The sequence below is a fragment of the Balaenoptera borealis genome (assembly GCF_965194805.1).
Source record: "Balaenoptera borealis genome assembly, chromosome: 8".
In the NCBI taxonomy this organism is placed as follows: domain Eukaryota; kingdom Metazoa; phylum Chordata; class Mammalia; order Artiodactyla; family Balaenopteridae; genus Balaenoptera; species Balaenoptera borealis.
Window position 1 is genome coordinate 19451218 of NC_138865.1, and position 24989 is coordinate 19476206.

Here is a 24989-nt window from a genome sequence, read left to right on the forward strand (position 1 = left end):
AAATGTCCATCGACAGACGAATGGATAAAGAAGATGTGCTACATATATACAATGGAATATTACTCAGCCATTAAAAAGAATGAAATAATGACATTTGCAGCAACATGGATGGACCTGGAGATTATCATACTAAGCGAAGTAAGTCAGACAGAGAAAGACAAATATCATATGATATTGTTTATATGCAGAATCTAAAAAAATGATACAAATAGTATTTTTAAATTAAGGTACATATACATTGGTTTTTTTTTAGACATAATGAGATTGTACACTTCTAATAGACTATAGTATAGTGTAAACATAACTTTATGTACCTGGAAAGCAAAAATTTCATGTGAGTGACTTGCTCTACTGGAATATACGTTTTATTGCAGTGATCTGGAACGGAACTTGCAATATCTCCGAGGTCTGCCTGTACAGGGGAGAATTTGGGGGGATGGAACTATTCTGAATCCTGATTGTGGAAGTGGTTACATAAATCTATACATGTATTAAAGCTCACAGAACTGTACACCAAAATAATCATTTTTACTATAAAATAATTTAAAATATGAAGGAAAAAAGAGTAAAAGGACTACATTAATTTGATTCAAATGTTTTTAAAAACACTTCACTTTTAGCCAGACACAAAAGGACAATACTCCATAATTCTATTTATCTGAGGTCCCTAGAGTAGCGAAATTCATAGTGACAGAAAGTAGAATGGTGGGTACCAGGAGCTGGGGAAGGGGCACTAGGGAGTTGGTGTTTAATGAATTTGTGCAGAGTTTCCGTTTGGGAAGATGAAAAAGTTCTGAAGTGGATGGTGGTGATGGTTGCACAACAGTGTGACTGTACTTAATGCCACTGAACTGCACACTTAAAAGTGGTTAAAACGGTAAATTCTATTTTAAAACAACTTTATCAGAAAAGTAGATTTACAAAGTGTACTTGTATGAAAATAAAACAATAAAAGGGAGTTCTAAAAGCAGGAGGTTAAAGCTTTAACTGCGGATCACCCTCTGCAGACTTGTGCTGCTTGGTCTGGCGTGCGGCTTCCAGACTTTCCCTGCATGAACCATGCACGCAGGCTCCGTTACACATGGGACAGGGTCTGTTCATAATGTGACCACAAACGAGACAGAGACCCTGAGTCAACTTGTCCAATCCTTTGGACTTTCAAAGAATCATGCTTTTGCTTCCCACGAGAGGCAACCAAAAAGTCGGTAAAATACATCGATCGTCTGAAGAAGCATTTTGCACTTTTAGCCATACCTGAGCTGACCAGAACCTTAAACAGACCTGCATGTAGACAGAGGGCTATGGAGACTCTGGCCCAATCAGTCAGTGACAAGTTTGGACCCTGTTCCTCATCTCCTCCTTGAGATCACAAAGAGAAGAGGGCAGAGAAAGAAGGGGGGTTACACCCCCATGGCAGTATTTCTGGGTCCCGGCAGCTGCAGTGTGTGACCCATGCTCCTGATTCAGAAAAGTTCTACCTTCTGGGCAGGGTCCTCCCACCACTCCCACTGGCTGCCAACAGACTGAACCCCAATGATGTCCAAATGCAAACTGCAGCTTCTAGATACCTGGCATCTATAAACACCAAAAACAAACACAACCTGACTCATTCGCCCAGCTCACAAGCTTGCATCACAAGCTTCTGAATGGTAATTAACCCTCGTTTAAACTCCACGTTGGTGGTGGAGTCAAGAAATCATTGGCATTTTGATCCAGATAAGAACACCACAAAGATTAGGCTGGACAAACAAAATAAAAACCTATCTGCGTGTTTCCAAGTTCTTAGTTTCTAGCAATATTCCTTTGTGTACACAGATGAGAGAGCCAAGTAAATAATCTCTGTAAACTGTGTTTAAATTAGCTTCTCTTTCCTTCTCTGTGGTTAGGCCTCTAACCCTTCATCTTCCCTGCAGAACACAAGCTTCAGCAGACATGGACCATTTTTGAAAAACTACATACACTTCGTCATCTCTTTCCAGTTTGATTCCCAGAACATCCTGACTGAGGACAGGGCTGAAAAATGAAAATCGATCAAGCCGCTGGTTTCCCAAGCCCCTACCTACAGACCTGTGTCCCTCAAAGAAGAGAAAAAAGTCAGAAAGAATGTTTGTTCACTGACACATCTCTCCTGGCTAACCTTTCCACAGTGTGTCAAGACCAGAGATCTGGTCTCAGGTCTGTCACTGGGGAGCCCCCGGACGTCCCACCGGGCCACCCTAAGAAGTTCCAGAAGGCGCTTCTGAGAGGAACAGCTGGTGCCTTAGGACCTGGGGGCAGGGGGAGACAGAGCTGAAACACTGCTGTGGCACTCGCCACTGTCACCAGGCGTCTCCAGCGCCAGCTCTCCGGCATCCCAACTGGCATCCCAGCTGGCCTCCCAGGTTGGGAGAGGGTCAGGCTCGGGCGCCACAGAGGCCCAACAGCCCCTGAGCACCAGGAGAGCCACACGCTCAGGCATGCCCCCGGCTGCCAGGGTGGGTCGCGCTTTTCTAACAAATGGCGAGACAAGAGGCTTCGTGGGAACCTTCAGAGGCCTGGGGGCAGCTGTGCCCGCACTGTGCCCCACGCACCCAGAGACCAGGAGAGGTTGCGGGTCCCCGGGAACCTAGTGACGTCCCTCTCTGGGCCTCAGCCAGCTCAGAGGTGTGTGAGAAGCCACCAGACACACCGAGTGCCAGGCCTAGAACTGACGTTCCCTCCTGCCGCCCAACCCTGGGTCACAGCCCTGGCACCCATGCCCCTCGGGCTCCCGCCCGCCACCCTAAGCCCTTCCACCTCTGGGGCCAGCCCACTCTCCCATGCATGCAAGCATGCATTCATTCATTCATTAGCCTCAAACAGTGCACCCGATGGAAAAGAATGAGAAGAGCCATCTTCCTTCATCAATTTGGGGAACCCTGCAGAGCTCCTGTTGGTCTCCCTTCCCTTATCCACCAAGCAGGTCATTTCCAAGCCTACAGAAACTGGAGGACCAGGCCAAGCCTGCCTGGGGACACCACACTGCTTTTCTTCTGTTTCACTGTGATTATTTCTCGTCCAATTAACAACACAGCCAAGAGGCCTGATAAGAACGTGCCAGGCGGACAGGTCAACTTCAGCGGCATGGAGGACAGGAAAGGACAGCCGGACCATGACCCAAACAAGGGTTTCTGCTGGAAAAAGAAAATACCAGGATGCGGAGCACCAAGCCTTTCAGCTAATAAATACTTCCACCGTGTCCATGTCAGGAAATGAAGCATTTTATAGAAAGAGGATGACAAGTATCCTCCCCAGAGGCACCTAGGGAGTCACTCAGGCCTAAACATGGGGCCAGAGGTGACAGAATGAAGGAGCAGTCCCAATGAGGCCCCAAGGCCGCAAGTATGGGGCTCAGCCTGCACCAGGCCAGAGCTGTGCTCCCAGCGCCATCAGGATGCAAGAAATGTTACCTTCCTCCATGCTGGCACTGGGCCCCGTGGCCTCTGGGAACGAGCCACAAGCCCCTGCCTGCTCAGGGAGCAGGTCACCCCTTGTCCTTGTACACCCTAAACAAGCTCATGCACCTAATCTATAACCCACCATGGGGTTGAGGCACTTGGGGGTGTTGATCAGGACGGTTAATTTTACACGTCAACCTGGCTGGGCCACGATGCCCAGATATTTGGCCAAATTATTCCAGAGGCTTCTGTGAAGGTATTTTTTGAATGGCATAACCATTTAAATTGGTAGACTTTTGAGTAAAGCAGATTACCCTCCATAATCTGGGTGGGCCTCATCCAATCTGTTGAAGGTCTTAGAAGAAAAAACACTGATCTTGCGCCAAGAAAGAGGGATTCTGCCTCCAGGCAGCCTGAGTCTCCAGCCTTCCCTGCAGGTTTCAGACTTGCCAGCCTCCCCAGTCACAAAAGCCAAGTCCTCAGAATAAACCTCTCTCTCTCTATGCACACACACACACACACACACACGCACACCACTAGTTCTGTTTCTCTGGAGAACCTTGACTGATACAATCAGGGCCACAACTTCCAAGATGCCACCCAGCCTGGGCCACCCCCGCTCTGGAGCAGAACATTACTGTGGAGAGAAAGCCTCTATGAGCACACAGCACCCTATGAAGGGTTCAGTGAAAAGCCATGTGTGCAAACAGGACACACAGCCCAACATCTGTCTGGGGCGCATAACTGCCTCCCAGGAAAACATGCTGCATTACTTATGACATTTTGATGAATTTTCACTTGTGCATTGCCATTCTAAACAAGCAAGAAGCGTGGAGGGGGTGTGGGGAGGTGAGTTTTATCATCTGGCTAAAAATACAATCAAAATGATATATAGAAAACTAGTTCTATAAGCCTCCTAGTGAGCAGAGACTCCTAAATCCATGAAAACCTTTGGGAATGCAATCCTCCAGTTCTGCTGTGCGCTATTTTTCAGGAATACATGCACACACACAGGCACACATGCACACGAACACACACACAGCCAATTCCAAATATTACCAATTTCTTTTTTGGGCCCCACCATTCATGGGGGCCCATTGCATGTCCTGCAGGCAGGTGGCCAGGCTAGCACAGCCAAAGCAGACTGATGCCCGTCCCAGAGCAATGGACATGAAAGGCTCGGACCGCTCAGGTCACCCCCACCCCCCAGACGAACCACAGAAGCAGGTGATGGCCCCACGGGTCTCCAATCAAAGTTCATTTGTATCTATTAAAAAGCTTACGGATGAAATGCTTTTAAATAGGCTTTGATTTTCCAGAATACTCTAAAATGAAAGAAATTCCCCAAATCAATAAAATTAGCGAAAGAGCAACAGCTCAATTTCTACTAAAGTGAATAATAAAGTGGATAAAGACCAAAGTCAGGTGCTTCAAGGAGAAAATACAAACAACTAATAAACCACAAACAAGCAAAGGGGTCAGAGACCCATGACCTTCCCTTCTCCTGATCACACTGGTGAGGACTAAACACACCAGTTATGCTCCGGGGCGGGGAGGTGAGGGGAAAGAGAGACTCTTGTGAGCTTCGGGGGCACAACGCTGTCCTGGCAGACAGCACAGCCACTCCGGTCAAAATTAAAAGTGCATACACCCTTTGACTCAAATATTTCCATTCTAAGACTCCTATAGAAATACTCACTGGAGTACACCAAGAAAAATTGTCAAGGATGTGGCAGACTAGAGAGACACCCAAATTTCCATCATGGGGTAAGGGACACAGGGTACGCTGTCCTCAGAGACTCGTGCATGCACAGCCTCACGGTGCAATGCAGAGCACGCGTGTCAATGCCACAGTGCTGAGTGAAAAAAGTGAGTTGCAAAACCCTCTACGGTGTGACCACATCTTTGGGAAACCACCATCTATATGCATGTGTACATGTGTGTGCACGCACATATGTGTGTATGTAAATGGCACAGAGAAGACCTCAGAAATGCAGCTGGCAACGGCATGTACCCTGGGCACGAGGAGGTCGCTTTTACTCTTGGCTTGCTTTCTTCATTTTCAAAACAATAAAAACGCCATTAAAATAAAGGAAAAGTTAGTCAGCATATCTGACTTCCTGTTCACACTAAAGATTCAACGGGTATTTTCGTAGAAAAGCTACTTAAAAGAAAAGGTTCCAGCAGCAGAGATAAAAACCCACATAAAAAGATAGAAGGCCCTTTCCTGTTTCCCCTCTGAGTCAATGCAAAATTATTTAACAAAGCAGCAAGTTTCCACCACACTCTCATTTCTATAACTTCCCACGAATGCAGAAAGCAGCCGCAGTTTCCATTTTCCTGCTGATAAAGCCTCGCTGAACTATATCCTGGAGAAGGTGAATGCCTGCCAGCCCCAGTCCACACCCCCTCTCCCTGCACCCAGCCACCAGGCCAGTCCCCACCCCAGCAGGGCCACCCGCCTCCTCCCAGCCCCACACAGTACTTCTCTTGCCTTCTCATGTGCTCCAGGTAGCTTGCAAAGAACATTGACTCAGAGCCTGTGCATGTGACATTATTTGGAAAAATATTTGCAGATGTATCAATAATTCAGATCATGGAGGTTAAGACGAGATCATCCTGGGTCACCTAGGTGGGCCCTAAATCCACTGACAAAGGTCCTTATAAGAGATACATGGAGGAGAGACACAAGGAAGAAGGCCACGTGAAGATGGAGACAGACTTTGGAGTGATGTGGCCACAAGCCAAGGGACACATGGAGCCAAGAGAAGCTGCAAGAGGCAGGAAGCGTCCTATCCTAGAGCCTTCAGAAGGAGCACAGCCCTGCCAACACCTTGATTTTGGACTCCTGGCCTCCAGGACTAGGAGAAGATAAATTCCTGTTGTCTAAGCCACCCATTTTGTGAAGCTTTCTTATGGTGACCCTAGGAAACATGCGTGCACACCGTGAGTCTATGAAGTGTAAGCATGTTTTCCTTCACGGTCAGTTTACGGAGAAGGCAGAAGGCCTCCTTGCTACACAGACGATGAAAAACTGCAGGATGAAATTCAAGTAATTACCATTACTGTACCCGTTATGGTTCCAACCCAGCACCTGTGTCCCGGGCTAACCCCACCTGACCCCCAGGCCCTGCCCGCTCCCTTGGGAGCCACCACTCTGTTCCAGCCACCGCTGCAGTGTAACAAACCACCCTGGACTCGGTGGCCCAAGACACTTCCCCACGCTCAGCGGTTCTGTGGGCCGGGAGTCCCAACGGGCCCCAGCAGGGACTCTTGTCTGTGCTCCAACGTCTGAGGCCCCGGCTGGAGTCCTGATGGCCAAGGGCTGCGATCATGTGACGGCCGATCCCCTCACACATCAGGGTCCTAGCGATGAGGGTGCAGAGACCAGGACTGCCCACTGCAGTCCCAGTGCTACGTGGCCTTTGGGGGTTGGGCTTCCTCACAGCATGGCAGCTGCAGGGCCATCAGACCCTTACTTGGCATCTCAGGGCTCCAAGATCCAAGCAGTCAAGAGGCCACCCACAGGGAAGACAGACACAGCATCTCAGTGACAGCAATGCTAACGGATTTACAGCCATGTACTTTACTTAAACTGCCACAGCTTTTCTCCCTACTCAGCTTCGGCTGCTTACTGCTGTCCTTGAGTTCCGACTCAGCATTCCTGACTTAGAGACCTCAAGCCCATCCTTGGTGGTCAACACCCACCCCCAAGCTTCCCTCCCTGGCGGCACACATCCCCCGTCGGCGTGCCTATGTGCTGTCGTCCAGCTGGAGGCACCACGTCCTATGCGCTCTCCCTCCACATCCCCATCCCCTGCTGCAAACCCAGCGCCTGGGACACGCAGAGCTCGTCACCTGCTCACCGAAGGCATGAACAGCAGCACAGCAGAGTGAGAGGGCACAGTGCAGTGAGACAGGACTGTGGAACAGAGAAGGACCACCGTGTTAAAATGACCAGGGAGGTTTCCACCCAGCCTTGCTGGGCCCGCCAGGTGGGAAGAGGCAGAGGGTGGCAAGGAGAGACCCCCAAGGGGCTAGATGGCAGCAGGGGCGTCCTGAACAGAGAATAAAGGGACAAGAATGTTCACAAGCTACATGCATAATGGCCCAAGCCAGAAACCAAGCCAACAGCATAGCAGGCACGTGAACTGTGGTGCACGGCCCCCACGGAATGGCGGAGGGCGGGGAAGAAGAAAGAACCCTGGGTGTGTTGCAGGGTCCGAGGCCGGCCACACGCAGGAGCTGAGGGACATCCATGGGTGTGCTCCAGAACCCAGTGTATGCAAAACCAAACCCAGCCAGAATGCACCTCTGCTGCAATCAGCGGGGACAGTACCCTCGGGGAGGAGTGTCGGAAGGGCCCAAGGGCTGCGGGGCTGGTGGTGCTCTGGGCACCACACAGCTGGGCTCCATTTGTGAGCAAAGCAAGGTCATGTGTGCATCACTGTAAAGTCTGCAAACATCTCACTGAAGAAGGAAGAAGGAAAACGGGAAGATGAAAACAGAAGCAGGGGCAGGCCAGACGGTTCTGCTGCTGCTTCTGTTTTGTTGGTGACCTTCCCTTGCATTTCAAGGTGGGAAAGGAAGAGAGGCCACACCGAGCTGGGCAAGGGAACCCACTGCCAAGCAGCCAGTGATGGGCGGCCATGAAAAGAGGGCAGCCAGAAGCCAGGTGGCCTTTCCCAGGTGGGACCTGACCCCGACAAGCTCACTCTGACCCTGGAATTCAGAGGGTGAGTGCCACTGTCTATCGGCCGCTGCTGTTTGGGCTGTTCTCCTGGAGAGAGGGTGCCCCAGGACAGGAGGGCCGGCCCAGGGCCACACACAGGTCACTCTGCTGGGCAGAAGACAACTGTGACATCACAGCCTTAGGAGCACATTTCTTTCCAACAGACCCATCCTCCTTCAGCTCTCAACAGACAGGCATTGGACAGCCAAAGTGCAAAGAGAAGCACAGGCCAGGCTGGTACAAGCACCCCGCTGGCTCTGGTTGCTCCGGGAAGTACCCAGCCATTCTCGGCCGGTGCAGCTAACAGCTGCTGCCAAGCTCATGAAAATCACCCTGGTGGCAGAAGCCAGGCCACTGCTCCCCGAGCCCCCAGCCAGCGGTCTGCAGAGGCTGACACCTGATATGGTTAACAAAAGGGGCTGTGTTTGGACAAAGTGTTTTCCTGTCTTTAGGGACTGCAACATAAATGCTAGTCAAGGCCTGAAAATAGTCCTGATATAAAACATCTCAGCAGAAGTCTGGGCACTGGGAGAGAGCTGGTGCGCACACATGCTGCTTCCTCTCCCAGGGAGAGGGGAGAGCGAGCGTGCTCTGGGTCTCGCTTGTTTTTGAAGCGGGCGTCTGTCCCTTCTGCTCACTGTAAGTGGTGCCTTCGTCCCAGGACAGAAAGTCCATGGCCACCGGTTCAGGGAGCTAAGAGCCATCAGTGCAGACCAGAGAGGACCTGCATCTCCAGGCCCTAAGCACTGAGCATCTATTTTAAAAACTGTGTTCCCACCCCCTCCCGGGTTTGCCAGGAAAAACCAAGCCCTGCTCCCTTGGTGGTCTTGTCCATCAAGTGGGAAGGGACATAAACATAACGGAGGCCGCCCTGCTTCCAGGGCGGCCCGAGGGATCCCATATTTGAAACCCAAGCCACTCCGTCAGGTTTCAAAGACCCCGCCAAGGATCCACTTCTGTGGATCAGGAGCTCTGCTCTGACCCAGTTTCCTGGCACCCGTGTGTGGCCCCATGGCAGCTGTTGCAGAGGCGGGGGCACCTCCTCTACTCCCAGCTCCAACCTGCACTCAGCCACCGACTCACAGAAACCAAGGCTGAGGGCACCACAGTCACTGGCTGATGTGGGAAATAAAATGATAATACGTAGCCTGCACACATTTGCTTAATGCCAAAATTTTTAAATGTCCACGCAGCCACACGTAGGGCCAGATGACAAAATGGGGTTTCGTATTTTTCCATGTGGGGGTGAAAACACAGTTTTCAATAAGATGCAACTGAACAAAATATCAGAGAGCATCATACGTGGTCAGGGGTGAGTGCCCTGCTGAGGAAAACTTTGGTTTTAGCGGGGCATGTGTGTGTGTGTGTGCATGCGCACCTGTATGCACGTGTGCACACACACATATGCAAGTATGCTGCCTCACAGTACAAATGCATGTCTTAATGGGAGCCGCCCTCAGGGTCTGAAAGCTGCCAGGCTCCCTGATTGCCAGGAGGTTTTAACATTCTAAGAAAATGTTTTCAGCAACGTTAGACAAGCACTGAAACCTCTCTGAAGCTTAGTTTTAAATATGACACTGAATTCCATGTGCATCCCGATGCAAAGTCTGCCAAGAAGGGATGTTTCACTTGTCACCTCGTTTTGTAATCCCACAGCCCCCAGGAACCGGTGCGGCTGACCCCACTCACGAGCGGATCAGGCCTTGCTGAGGCCGCACACACCACACCCAGGGCCTAGGCAGGACCTCGCGGCCAACCCCATGCCGACCGTCAGGATGGGCTCTCGCTGGAGCCGGGCACGGAGGAGAGTGGCGGGCCCACCCCTTGCACGTGGCTCAGGGCAGGTATGCACCACCCCCACCAAGCAGCTACTCTCGCCCTGTCTGGAAAGGCCAGCGTGGCTGGTCTGCTTCCCACAGTATGCTTTTCATATAAAAGTAACAACAAACAGAACTCCCACCTGCTTTTTAAACAAGGCAGGTATAACAAGTCTAAGAAAAGCGTGTCAGACTCTCAAGGCATATGACGTGTGTGTATCCGCACATGTGATATGAAGTTGTGTTTTTCCATTTTTCTCTGTATTTTTCCTTTATTGCTGCAGAAAACTGGAGACATGCAGACAAGCACCCAGGAGAAAACAAAAGCCACATCATCAACTAACCACGTGACTCCTATTCTGGACACAGGCTATCTAGTGCTTTCTAGGCAAATTATAGGTCCTCGCTGTACGTACTGCTTTAGGAATGGTTCTCAGCACCTGATGTGATATGTTGATCCCCATCAAATTAGTCATATTTTACACTACTATTTTTAGAGATGGGTTAGCCTAACTGTATCTCCTCATCCCTGACCATCTGTCAGTGGCTTTCAGCTGGTATGTGGGCTTTCTGTTTATCAACACCTGGCACCCTTTCTAATAAATGATTCTTTACATCCATGACTCCTTAGGATAAACTTCTAGACACTGAACAGCCATGGCCGAGGGTTCACACATCTTTAAAATTTTTAAAACACCTCGACCAATGGCCACCCCTCGGTGAGTGCATCAGGAGCTGTGTATGCAGACTGCACCTCCCTGCAGGCTTCAGGCCCCCGCCCCCTTGCTCACATCTTGGTCCCACCACTTCTTGGCTGAGTGACCCCGTGCATAAATTTCTTATTCTCTCCATTCTCAACATCCTCACCTGTAAAAGAGGGAAGAACTGTCCTAACAGGGCTGATAGGGCTGTGGTCAGGATGCCATGAGACAGGTATAGAAGGCATTTGGCAGGTCATTTACCATAAATATCACTAGGTCACTCTTTCCCATAACGGCCTCCCTGTCTCCATCCTCGCCTTTCCAGCTCATAAACCACAGGTGCCAGAGTCACCGCTAACCATGGATCTGATCGCATTAGTTACTGCTCAAACCCTTGGACAATTAGGCAGAGTGAAAGAAGCTGGACTCAAAGGCTGCTCGCTGTATGACTCCACTTATAGAACATGCTGGAAGAGTCTACAAGGACGGAAAACAGATCTGTGAATGCTGGGTGGCGGGGGTGGGGTGGGGGGAGGTGGGGGAAGGACCTGACTCCAGAGAGACACAAGGAAATCTGTGGAATTATGCAAATTTTCCATATTTTGATTTGGTGGTCGTTACATGACTATGTTTCAAAACTCATAGAACAGGACATTAAAATGGGTGAACTTTCCTGATCACAAATTATACCTCAGGAGATCTCACTTAAAAACAAACAACAACCCTGCAGAGAAGGAAGTCTAAGCCGTGTGGTCTGGTGTTCCAGGTCTTGTCTCCTGGCCAGCTGCTTTCCTTCCCATTTCTCGCTTACTCCAAGATCTGGCACATACAGAATGCCCTCTGCACCTGCAGGCCCAACGGTCCACACCAAACCTAAAGCCCCCACCAAGGCTGCTGGCCTGGTCTTCTCCAAACAAACCCTGCGTTCAGACCCCAGGACCCAAATCCTCCTCTGCTCTCTCAGATCCTCCTTCTCCCCCTTCTGGGAGGCCTGCCTGGACTACCAGTAAGTAAAGATTAATCCCTCCTTCCTCTGCGTCAAAGGTTCTCAATTCTGGCTGCACAAGAATTACCTGAGCAGTTGTCAAAACCATGGATCCACGCCCTCCCTCCCACCCCAAAAGATTCTGATGTAACTGGGCAGGTGTGGGGACAGACACTGGGGTTTTGTTTCGCTTTGTTTTTTTTCCTTAAAGAATCCCAGGCTCAGAAATGAAAGAGGGAACATCATGCAAATCCAGAGACATTAAAAGGATAATAAAGGAATAGTATAAACAATCTTATGCCAACAACTTTGACAACTCAGGTGAAATGGGCAGATTCCTTGAAACACACAAATCACCAGGACTGACTCAAAAAGAAATAGAGGGACTTCCCTGGGGGCGCAGTGGTTAAGAATCCACCTGTCAATGCAGGAGACACGGGTTCGAGCCCTGGTCCGGGAAGATCCCACATGCCGCGGAGCAACTAAGCCTGTGCGCCACAACTACTGAGCCCACGTGCCACAACTACTGAAGCCCATGCTCCTAGAGCCCGTGCTCCGCAACAAGAGAAGCCACCGCAGTGAGAAGCCCGTGCGCTGCAACGGAGAGTAGCCCCCACTCGCCTGCAGCAATGAAGACCCAACACAGACAAAAATAAATAAATAACTTTATAAAAGTCTTAATAGCCCTATATCAATAAACTGAATTCATAATTAAAAACTCTCCCCATAAAGAAAATCCAGGATAGCTTCACTAATAAATTCTATCAAATGTTTAAGGAAGAAACAATGCCAATTCTACACAAACTTTTTTTTTAATAAATTTATTTATTTTATTTATTTATTATTTTTGGCTGCATTGGGTCTTCATTGCTGCGCGCGGGCTTTCTCTAGTTGCGGCAAGCAGGGGCTACTCTTCATTGCAGTGTGTGGGCTTCTCATTCCAGTGGCTTCTCCTGTTGCAGAGCATGGGCTCTAGGCACGCGGGCTTCAGTAGTTGTGGTGCGCGGGCTTCAGTAGTTGTGGCACACGGGCTTCAGTAGTTGGGGCTCATGGGCTCTAGAGCGCAGGCTCAGTAGTTGTGGCGCACGGGCTTAGCTGCTCCGCAGCGTGTGGGATCTTCCCGGACCAGGGCTCGAACCCGTGTCCCCTGCACTGGCAGACGGATTCTTAACCACTGCACCACCAGGGAAGCCCACAAACTCTTTTTTTTTTTTTTTTTTAATTTTATTTATTTATTTATTTATTTATGGCTGTGTTGGGTCTTCGTTTCTGTGCGAGGGCTTTCTCTAGTTGCGGCAAGCGAGGACCACTCTTCATCGCGGTGCGCGGGCCCCTCACTATCGCGGCCTCTCCTGTTGTGGAGCACAGGCTCCAGACGCGCAGGCTCAGCAACTGTGGCTCACGGGCCCAGTTGCTCCGCGGCATGTGGGACCCTCCCAGACCAGGGCTCGAACCCGTGTCCCCTGCACTGGCAGGCAGACTCCCAACCACTGCGCTACCAGGGAAGCCCCCCACAAACTCTTAAAATAATAATAAATGAAGAGGGAACACTTCCCAAATCATTGTGTGGGACCAACATTACCCTGATACAGAAACCAGACAGAGGTATTACAGGAAAATAATACAATATTCCTCATGAATATAGTTATAAGTAACCTTAACAGAATTGTGGCAAGTTGAATCCAGCAGTACATAAAAAGGATAATACGTCATGACCAGCTGGGGTTTGTGCCAGGAATGCAGGGTTGTTTAACATTCAAAAATTAACTCATGTAATTCACCATATTTACTAAGAAAAAAAAAGAGGAAAAACCATAAGATTATCTCAACAGATACAGAAAAAAGCATATAACAAAATTCAACATCCACTCCTGATAAAAACTCCATGCAAACTAGAGAACTTCCTTAACCTCAAAAAAAAAAAAAAAAAAAGGCATTGGACTTCCCTGGTGGCGCAGTGGTTAAGAATCCGCCTGCCAATGCAGGGGATACAGGCTTGAGCCCCGGTCCGGAAAGATCCCACATGCTGCAGAGCAACTAAGCCCATGTGCCACAATTACTGAGCCCGCCTGCCACAACTACTGAAGCCCGTGTGCCTAGAGCCCGTACTCCACAACAAGAGAAGCCACCGCAATGAGAAGACCACACACCACAACAAAGAGTAGCCCCCGCTGGCCGCAACTAGAGAAAGCCTGCGTGCAGTAATGAAGACCCAACACAGCCAAAAATAAATAAATAAATAAAAAGAAAAGGCATCTACATAAAATCTTCACCTAACATCATATTTAATGAAAAGACAAGTTCTTTGTTCCTAAGATTGGGAACAGGTAAGAATGCCCACTGTCACCACTTCTGTTAAACATCCTAGACAATGGAATAAAAGAAAAAGAAATAAAAAGCATTTGAATTGGAAAGACAGAAGTAAAATGGTCCCTATTTGTAACTGTCATTATCTTTGTGCAAAAATCTTGAAGGACTACAGTAAAGCTACTCAAACAAATAAGTAAATTTAGAAAGGTGATAGAATAAACAATATAAAAATCCACTGTATTTCTTTATAGTATAATAAACAATTAGAAAATAAAAAATGTTTAAATCCATTTATAACATTCAAAACCATAAAATACTTATGAATAAATTTGATAAAATATGTATAAGACCTACAGTGACTACTACAAATCACTGCTAAGAAAAATGAAGGAAGGCAAACACAGACGGATAGTCCATGATCACTGACTGAGACTCAATACTGTTAAAATTTCTACATTACCCAAGTTGATCTAAGGAGTTAATGCAACCCCAGTCAAAATCCAAGCAGGCCTTTTCGTAGAACTGGTAAGCTGATTTTAAATTTATATGGAAATGCAAAGGATCTACGCTAGACAACACAATTTTGAAAAGGAAGTACAATTGGAAGTCTCACTACCTGACTTCCAGAATTACTATACAGCAAGTCATGAATACAGAGTGGTTCTAGGGCCAATGGTGAATAAGCCAAAACAGACCAGAATTGAGCCTGAAACAAAGCCACACAGATTCTCAATTACTTTTCAAACATGATGCCAATAATTCTGTGGAGAAAGGATAGTTTCTTTAACAAATGGTGCTGGAACAATTGGCTATCCACACTCAAAACAATAAACCTCAATTCTTACCTCTTTCCAGTTAAAAGGTAACTCAATATAGATAACAGATCTAAACATAAAAGGTAAAACCATAATGTTTTCAGAAGAAAACACAGGAGAAAATCTTTATGACTATGGGCGAGGCAAAGTTTCTTAAATAGGACACAGAAAGCCTAAACTACTAAAAATAATTGATATAACTGGACTTAAAACTAAAAATGTATGCCCTTTGAGAGACATCATTTTTTAAAATATTTATTTATTTACTTATTTAATTTTTGGCCGCGTTGGGTCTTAGTTGCAATGTGCAGGATCTTTTGTTGCAGCATGCGGGCTTCTCTCTAGTGGTGGTGCGGGCTCCAGCGTGTGTGGGCTCTGTAGTTGCGGCGTGCGGGCTTAGCTGCCCCGCGGCATGTGGGATCTTACTTCCCTGACCAGGGATCGAACCTGTGTCCCCTGCATTGGAAGGCGGATTCTTAACCACTGGACCACCAGGGAAGTCCCGAGGAGATATCATTAATAAAGTAAAAAGGTAAGCCACAGACTGAGAGAAAGTATTTGCAATACAAATATCTAACAAAGAACTTGAATCCAGAATATGTAAAGAACTCTTAGAACTCAAATATATGAAGACAAATAACCCAATTTAAAAGTCGGCAGATCTGAACAAAAACGTAAAAGAATAAATACAAATAGCTACTAAATACAGGAAAAGATACTCAACTAGAATGTCTATGATCCAGCACAACTCCCACTAGAATAGCTAAAATTAAAAAGACTGACAACAGCAAGTGTTGGCAAGGACGTGAAATAACTGTGCTCGCACGTTAGCAGTAGGGATGTAAAATGATACAGCCACTTTGGAAAACAGTTTGCCAGTTTCTTATGAAGTTAAAGATACACTTACCACACAACCCCACAATTCTACTCTTAAATAGTTACTCAAGAGAAATGAGAACACCTGTCTGCACTCAGATGTGCATACGAATGAATATAGCATTTTTTATATCTTTTTTATAGTGGTAAAATACACATAACATAAAATTTACTACTTTAACCATTTTAAAGGGTATGCAACCATCAACACTATCTAGTTCCAGAACATTTACATCAGCTCCAAAGGAAAGCCCATACATATTAAGCAGTCGCTCCCATTCTCCCCTGCCCCAAGCCCTGGCAACCACTAATCTGCTTTCTGACTCTGTAGATTTGCCTAATCTGGACATTTCGTATAAATGGAATCATAACAACATGTGCATTTTGTGTCTGACTATTTTTACTTAGCATAATGTTTTCAAAGGTCATCCAAGTTGCAGCACGTGTCAGTACTTCATTCCTTTTCCAGCTAAGTAATATTCCATTGTCTGGAGGGACCACATTTATTTATTCATTCATCCACTGATAGGCATTTGGGTTGGTTCCCAAATTGTGAACAGTGCTGCTATGAACAGTGGTATACAAGTTTTTGTTTGAATATCTATTTTCAATTCTTTTGGGTATTTACCCAGGAGTAGAATTGCTGGGTCATATGACAGTTCTGTATTTAACTTTTGGAGGAATCTCTATTTTCCAAAGTTGCTCCACCATTTTACATTCTCAAAGCAATGTATGAAATTTATAATTTCTCCATATGCTCACCAACACTTATTATTTTCCTTTTTTTTTGATAAAAGCCATTCTGGTGAGACGGAAGTGGTATCTCACTGAGGTTTGGATTTGCACTTCCCTAGTGACTAATGATGCTGAGCATCTTTTCATGTGCTTATTTGTCATTTGTCTTCCTTCTTTGGAGATAATAACACGTTCGCTCATGTTTCAACTGGTTGTTTATCCTTTTGTGTTGAGTTGTAGCTCACAGCCCTTTTATTCACAACAACCTCGAACAGGAAGCAATCCAAACATCCACCAACAGGTGAATGAATTAATAAACCATGGTACGCCCACGTGTACCAAATTTCAAAAACGTGCCAAGGGAAAGAAGCTAGACACAGAGTCTACAATACATGCTTCCATTTTGAAACTCTTAAAGAAACAAATCTCATAATAGTCTAATTTCGGCAGATCAGTGATTGCTTGGGTGGAGGGCTGAATGCAAAGAGGCAACAGGAAATTTGGGGAGGGCTCACAGCTAAACAATCTCTGTTGCAACTGCTCAACTCCCGCTGATAGTGGCCAGGGATGGTGTGGGTGCATGAATGTGTGAGGTGCACCTGACCTGCAGGCCAGAGTTCATCCACTCCTGGCCTCCATCATGTTTATGGCGGCGGTTGCATAACTGTGTACCTTTGTCAAAACTCACTGAACAGGGCACTTAAAACAGTACCTTTTATTGTACGTAAATTATGCCTCAATAATACTGGTTAACGAAACATTGTTTCTACAGGCAAACACCCCAAGTCTAATGGACATCCAGAGTGAGGTCCACAGCCCCGCCTCTGTCCTCCTGTCTGCCCTCCAGAGTGCAGCCCACAAGGGCAGGCTGTGCTTAGCCCAGCCTTGGGTGGCCTATTAAAACACAGAGCTTCTGATTCAGGGGGTCTGGGGCAGAGGTGAAAACCTGCACTTGTGGCAAGTTCGGGGGATGTGATGCCGCTGGCATAGGAACCACTCCTGCAGACGGGTTCTCTCTCTCATTCACACAGCGTTCAGTGGATATGGAATTAAGGCAGTGTTGCAGATAACACGCAGATCCTCGCTAGTGGCTGGGGCCTATATATAGGAAATGCCAGGCTAACATCAGGCTAACATCAGGAGGGAAGTGTTCACATTCTGGCTGTGAGGACACAGCCCCACTTTCAGCCTCTGTTTCTGGCCAGGCCCATCAGGCCAGTGGACCTGGTCCGCCTTCGCCCTTCTCCTGCCCCGCACAGGTGTCCTCTCAGCCAGGAGGGCACCCACCCCTTGCCCAGGAGCCTAGCAAACTCAGCTCTCCAGGCCTTCTGTGCTCACCACCCAAGAGCGCTCCATCGCCCCTGGGCACCCACTGCCGTACTCAGAGGCTCTGCTGTCACAAGCTTCCATAACCATTCTCTGAGGGCCTGGCTCCTCTCCCCTGTCTGCACACCTCAGGGCCAAGGAGAGGGGCAGCGCACACTAGAGCCAATGAAAGTTTGCTTGCGGGGGAACAGCTGGCCTCCCAACTGTCCCTATCGGAGGACTTGGGCAAGGGCCCCAGCCCACTTTCTTCATCACTCTTCCCCTCTGCTCCGTCCTTCCCTTCAGGACAGAAACCTGAAACAAGGCTTCTCTCAAATCCTTATACCCATCAGCTCCTCCCCATTTCTCAGCACCCCCTTCACAGCAAAATTCTCAAAAAAGTTACCGACTCTTGCTGTCCTGAGCTCTCCTTCTCCCCCTTTCCTGGCCCACCACTCCCCTATACCTCTCATTGGGACACTGATGACCTCCATGTTGCTAAGGTCAATTCTCCAAGGATAATTCTCAGTCCTCGCCTAACTGGACTCCTTGGCCAGGCAGCCCCTCCTCCCCATGCATGATCTGCCCATGGCCCCGGATGCCCCCGACACCTCTGGCTTTCTCCTGCCCTGATGGTACTCCTTCTTGGTCCCTTGACCTTGGACCTCTCCTCTCCTCCATCCATCCAACTCTCCTGCCATCTTGTGCTAACTCAGCTTTAAAAATCACACCTGTGTGCCGGCAGTAGCCAGGTTGATTGCCGGGCCCAGGCCACTCCCCCAAACTCCAGCCTCACTTGCCTGAAAAGCCCCTCACCGCCAGCACATGGACAGCAAAGGAGCTCACAGGTACTATCTGGAGAGCCAGCCGCCCTCCCGAATTCCCCACAACTGCTCTGCCCACAGAGAGTCCATCTCAGGATGATGCCCACTCCATCCCTCAGGTTGCCCGAGCCAAGAATCTCGGGGTCACCTTGGACTCCTCTATTGCTCCAATCATCCTGTTGGCTCCATCTTCACAACATACCAGAATCTAGCCAGACCCACCACCTGCATGGGGCTGCTCCTCCGCTCCAGCCTCACCCGCCCTCTGGCCTTCCTACAGTGTGCTGGGATGTCCCCCTGGGTCACTCCTCACCTCCTCCGTCAGCCCACCAGCCACCTGATTTCAAATCTCACACTCCCCCAAACTGCTGGCTCCCTCGAGCACCTGGACCCCACAATAGCACTATGGCCCCAATGCATGACATTCTGGTTTATTTCTTCTCCTTAGCCTTCCATCACCCGCTACTTGACCGTAAGTGCCAAGTTGGCAGAGCCTTCTGTCTCTTGGTTTCTTGCTGCAGTTGGAGCTCAATAAACATTTGTTGGGGGAAATGGTGAGACTCCATGAAGTGGACAAATCTGCGAGTTGAAAGGCGGCTTAAAGGTATCTAATTCCTTCACCTCAAGAAAGATGAATGATGGGACCTCACCTACAAAGCACACAGACCTCCTGTGTGCCCTGAATGCCCGGACAGCACAGCTCTGCTTGCGCAGGATCCCTAAGGCCTCTGGGAAGCACTAAGATGCCAGGAACATGTCTGATCTCAATGGGAAAATGGACTGTGTATTTACAGCCCATTCTGATGGCAGGCGGCTCACGGCCACACAGACAAGACCCCAGGCTCAGAGCAGAGCCACTCTGCTTCAGGCCTGGCTGTGCCCTCCCACAGCCACGGAAAATACTAGTAAACAACAACGACAAACAAAACTCCCAAACACACGGTGAGAACAAAGTGGGGTCCAGCTGAGGCCCTTATTCAGGGCAGGCCCCCGGGAACATAGTGTCCTTGCAAACAAAATCAAAACACGCGTCACAGCCAAACAACACCCAAATGCTAGATCAAAGCAGATTATATTCTGGTGCTTAAGCAACTCAAATTTCTTGCAATAGGACAGGAAAATAGAAAAAAAAAAAAAGAAAACTTAGGATCCCAGAAAACTTGTACTTTTTTACTTTGTGGATATAGGATTTTTATGCTTTTTTGTTGGTATAGATTAAAGTGACTTAACATACCCTCTACTAAATGAAAAAACAGCAACTGCTAAAAATGTGTGGAACAGCCGCACAGTGGCAGGTCATCCAACTAGCAGTGGAAATCCACCCACGGAGGCCCTGGACCGTCTTTGCTTTTGTTTCTGGGCCAAGTCCCATGGAAGGGAATGTGGTTCTCCACTTAAAACAGGACTATGGTGGGTCTGAGCTGCGGGCCTTCCCCATCCCATGGCCCAGTCCCAGGAGGGTCCCTCAGTTTACTGCCCCCATTGAGAGATGATGCTGCTGTTTAATTTTCAGGGTTTGGGTCTTGTCTCCGCTATTGCCGAGGTCAGGGTATCAATGTCTCTTTTTCATGGCCCACAGATCACATACTCGGAGCATCAGTGACTATCGATTCATTGAATGCCTCATTTAAGCCACATCATCCGTTATTAAGTTGTGTAGGAACATGAATTCCTACCAGTCAAATCCATTTAGAATTTAGATTCAGAAATTTAATATTTAAAATAGGCTATTCTTTTTTTTTTTTTATACTGAATTTAAATGATGCTATTTTAAAACTTTGGGTTTATTTATTTATTTATGGCTGTGTTGGGTCTTCGTTTCTGCATGAGGGCTTTCTCTAGTTGTGGCAAGCGGGGGCCCCTCTTCATCGGGGTGCGCGGGCCTCTCACTATCGCGGCCTCTCTTGTTGCGGAGCACAGGCTCCAGACGCGCAGGCTCAGTAGATGTGGCTCACGGGCCCATTTGCTCCGCGGCATGTGGGATCTTCCCAGACCAGGGCTCGAACCCGTGTCCGCTGCATTGGCAGGCAGATTCTCAACCACTGCGCCACCAGGGAAGCCCTAAAATAGGCTATTCTATTTCCTAATGGAGACCCCTTCTTAAAAATACATTTTATCATTACAAAAATAATCCCACTGTGAAAGAAACAAACCACACAGAAGTACATGGGGTTGAAAGGATAGGTTCCCCTTGTTCCTCCCACCCTCCCCCTTCTCAACCCTCCCTCAGCACACAAGCACACACACTCGCATGCACACACACATCCTTCCCTCCCACCCCTGCTGCTAGCCGGACCGTCACTCTTGCTTGGAGCTATGTCCTGAGAGCCTGGAGCAGTGCCTGCCCCACTCATCCACAGTGGCACTCCATCATCATCTGTTCAGTACACAGCGTCTGTCCTTCCAGATGCTTCTACACCTTATTACCTACACATGCATAAAAGGGATCATTCCATACAGTCTACACTAAGGAGCAGTGTTTTCACTTAATACATAGGCACTTCTTTTAAAGTAAACCTCAACTATTTCATGAAGTGAAGGATCCTATGGCATTCTTGGGGGGGAGGAAATGGGATTCTTAGATTATTAACTTTTTTATGATAAAGAATTTCAAAAATACACAGAAGTGGCCTGAACAGAATAACGAACTCTCAGGTATGGTCACCCAGAGCCAACAACCATCCAACCATGGACAATCCTGCCTCTCCACCACCCCACCCCACCCCCACCCGTGCTAATCTGAAACAGATCTCAAATGCTGTATCATTTCCTCTGCAAATAACTCCAGTATCTATCACTAAAGGCTAAAGATTGCTTCAACGTAACCTCAATGCTGTTACTAAGGAATATAATTATCCTTTAAAATCATCATTCACTCAACAAATGTCCAACTGTCTCATAAATACCATAATTTTTGAAAGGAGTGATTCTTGGGTCAAACGCAGGTTGACTGCATTTTGTTCAAAGCCTGCAATCCCGGCTGCTATGCAGAAACGACCGGGGCGGGGGGTGGGGGTGGGGGTGCAGTCTCTACTTTCATAGACAGCATCTTGAGACTTTCACAGCAAATAAGGGACCCTGTCCCACTGGAGGATCACAAGGGCACGCTGGAAGGCAGTTATGGGGGAACGACACCTGGGCTGCTGTGATGCCTGGCCCAGGTACTACCCTGCCAGGTAAACGTTCATGCACTCGGGAAGGGTCAGGCAGCTGGAAAGTGAGCCACTCCAAGGAATTGGGATGAGCCAATTTGCCTATCCCAAAGATCACCTTAGTTGACGTACCGAAAAACGCCACCCCCAGCTCCAGGTGAGGCCCACTTACACGCTGTCTCCACTTGACTGAATCAACAGTTATTTCCTCTTAATAAATCTCCACTTCCCCACATCACCTCTTGACAGCAGGCAGGCTGAAACGGCCATGAGCTGTGCTGAGTCTCCAGTGCAGAGGAGCCTGCCCGACCGGCCTGCTCTCGGGTGACGCCCCGAGACATCCCCAAGTGGCCACGGGCCCCAGTGGCACGGGTGGCGCTGGGGAGGCTGCACCTGCCAAGCCCCAGGAAGGACGGTAGTCTTTCTTCCAGCAACCACCCTCAACAGTCAACTGACGGCAAGTTCGTTTGTGTATTTTTACATGGCCAGCTTCACCCCACAGCGCCCTGCAGGCCTGGACAGTTAAGTGGCCACTGCTATCACTCTCAGAAGAGCCTGGGGATGGGGGACTGGGGGCCACTACCTGCCACATCACCTTCCCAGGAGTTCTTCTGATCAAACAAATTCTTAGCATGAGGGGAAGGCTGCTGTAAATTATGGAACAATCAGAAAGCCAATTCATTTACACAGCAGCAGGGGCCTAACCCAGGGACACTGGGGACTCCTGGTGGTGGGGAGGGAACATGGGTCCAAACTGCCAACCCAAGAGCTCCGGCCCCAGGCTCATCACACAGAACAAGGGGTTAGGAAGAGGCTCCTGGCCACCATCCAGGCCGAACCCCCCCTCCCCCCCACCAGAAACGGAACCCAGAGGGAGGGGCGGGAAGCCTGGGCCTGTCCATGCTCAGTGTGGGAGAGGCAGGTTCCCTCTAGAAGCACAGAGGACCAGCAAGAAAACCATTGATCTCTGCAACACATTATTGATTTTGCTATGTGCTGGCACCAGCGGATGGTCCTCCCCGCCTCACTCGGAGCCAGCCATTAGTGTGCACTCCCAAGCACTGGCCTAGACATCCCTGCCTGGTGTGGGGAAGGCACTTGAGATGAAACCCGCCTTGGATGACCCACAGGGAACAGATCACGAGTGAATGATGTCACTAAGGTCATCTCCCTCCCCCCAGACCCACTGGACAGCTGTGTGGTGTGGCGTTGCCCCCTACTCCTGAGCCGGGGTGGATGTACCATCTGCCGGGACCCTGAGCAAGCCTGCCAGAGCACCCCGGTTACCAGTGGAGGGGTCTCTGAAAGGTTGCATTTTCCAACCATCACAGGGAGCCAGTTCCCATGCCAGCTCGGGGTCCTGAAACACGGTGCCAAGAGTGGACCTGGGCAGGGCTGCCTCTCAGTGCCAGCAATTAGTTTTTATTTCTTTATTTGGTTTACCTGCTGGCTGTACTACAAACACTTTTTTGTTCAGTCTGAAGGTCCAGCCTCTTGGGGGGGACAGTCCTTGTCCACAGAAATGCCCCAGCGTGTCCCTCACCATTCCTTCATTCCTGTAGGTTTTATCCCTGGTAGGACCTGGTGCCTGGAGTACTCAGAGCAGGCCTGCTTTATTCTTCTTTATTCTTGCAGACGTTATGCACAGACCACCAACGGTTCAAGTGACAATCGGGGCATTATCTCTACCAGAATCCTGGCCTCAGCACTGGCCGAGGCAGTCTGTTTCTGGGACACAGTAAACATTCCCAAATAACGGCCCCCAGGCAGCCAGAAGGCAGGCCCCAGGCCTGGGGCAGATATGAGGTGACAGGTCACGGATGTCACGTTACCCCTTGGAAAGGAAACTTCCGCTCGGTGGCGCCTACTGGATTTGAATAGACTCAGAACAGGGGAGCAAGGCACTTGGCCACAGTCCCCAAGTCCTGGATGCGCTTAACATAAGGGGAGGTTTTCAAATCAAAAGCAGAACAACTTCGCATGGCAAACGCTCCAGAAAGCAGGTCCCTGCCCTTGACAATGAGGCCTAGGCCTCATTTTCGGTGAACTGCTCACCTCCAGACTCCCATGCACCCCGCCTCCAATACTAAATCAAATAAACGAAGAGGATCACCACGACCCAACTCTCCTTTCCATGTTTGCATTGGCAAAACCCCAGTGGATTCAGCCTCCTGCAGCTCACCAAGCGGCTGCAACAGGTGCAGCCCTGAGCTAAGGCTGCTGATTCTCCTTGGCTGTTCTAGAATCACGCAGCCAAAACCCTAAAGGAAGCCGAGGCCTGCAGCATTCATCACCAGGGCCCCGACCTGCCCCACCTGTCTGAGTGCGCGGCTCCGGGTCCAGCGCCCAGGATCCGCGGCCTCAGAGACAGAAATAGAAGCCGCGGGGCCTGGCCAGGCCCGAACGGCCGGAGTGGGGCGGGGGCCGGGTGGACAGGAGCGGCGGGCCCGGCCGAACGCGCCGCCCCCGCCCCTGGGCAGGGTTGGCCACGCGCCCCGAGCCCCCAGCGCCGCCCCAGCGCCGCCGAGCCACCTGCGCGCCGGGGCAGGGAGTGAGCCGAGGAGGGGAGGGGTCCTGGGGGTCCAGGGGGGAGACTCCGAGAGGGGTCCGGGGAGGAGTCAGGGAGCTCCGGGAACGGGACTCCGTGAGGGTCCGGGGGTCCGGGAAGGAGTCACGGGGCTTCGGGGCGGGAGCTCCGGGAGGGCTCTGGGGACCAGCCCGGGGAGGGTCTCGCCGCCCCCACGCACCTGCCCGGCCCGCGCCCTCCCTCTGCTTGCCGGCCCTTACCTGGCGCGGTGCGTCCTGGCCGCGCGGACCAGCGGTGCCCGGCCCAGAGAGCGCGGGCGTAGGAATGGCGGCTACGGCTACGACGGCGGCGGCGGCGGCGGCGGCGGCGGCGGCCGGCTCTCAGGCCCGGAGCGGAGCGGCGGCGCGGCCAGGCGGCGCGGGGATGCTGCGGCGCGCGAGGGCGCGGAGGCCGGCGCGGGAGGGAGGGCACGGGGCGGTGCGCAGGCCCCTCCTCTGCTCCCCTCCTCCCCTTCCCGCCTCCTCTCTCGTCCCTCCCCCTCTCCCCTGCCTCCTCCTACTCCCCGCCCGGCTCCCCGCCCTCTTCCTCTCTCCCCTACCCTCTCCGTCCCTCCCCTTTTCCCGCCCCTTTTTTCACCTTCCTCTTCTCCTCCCCGCCCACCTCCCCCGCTGGCCCCTACCACCTCCCACCTCACCTCCTTCCCACCTCCACACTTTCCCTCTGTCCTCTTCCCTCACCACCTCCCACCTTCGTCTCCTACCCCCCAGGCTCCCAGAGGCTAGCCCCTGCCCTGG

General features: G+C 50.0%; 1 protein-coding gene across 5 annotated transcripts in view; it reads right to left on the reverse strand.

Annotated features, from left to right (window-relative positions):
- The window catches only part of SEMA4D (semaphorin 4D), a gene marked incomplete at its 3' end in the record, with an annotated part of 122311 nt that extends 97585 nt beyond the window's left edge, over positions 1–24726 (reverse strand). For 3 of the 5 annotated variants that reach the window (XM_082403371.1, XM_082403375.1, XM_082403374.1), the window contains exon 1: positions 24456–24722. Of the gene's footprint in view, positions 1–24455 lie in introns of all 5 variants that reach the window. The other 2 variants (XM_082403378.1, XM_082403379.1) reach the window with 1 other exon arrangement.
- Positions 24727–24989: the final 263 nt, after the last annotated feature.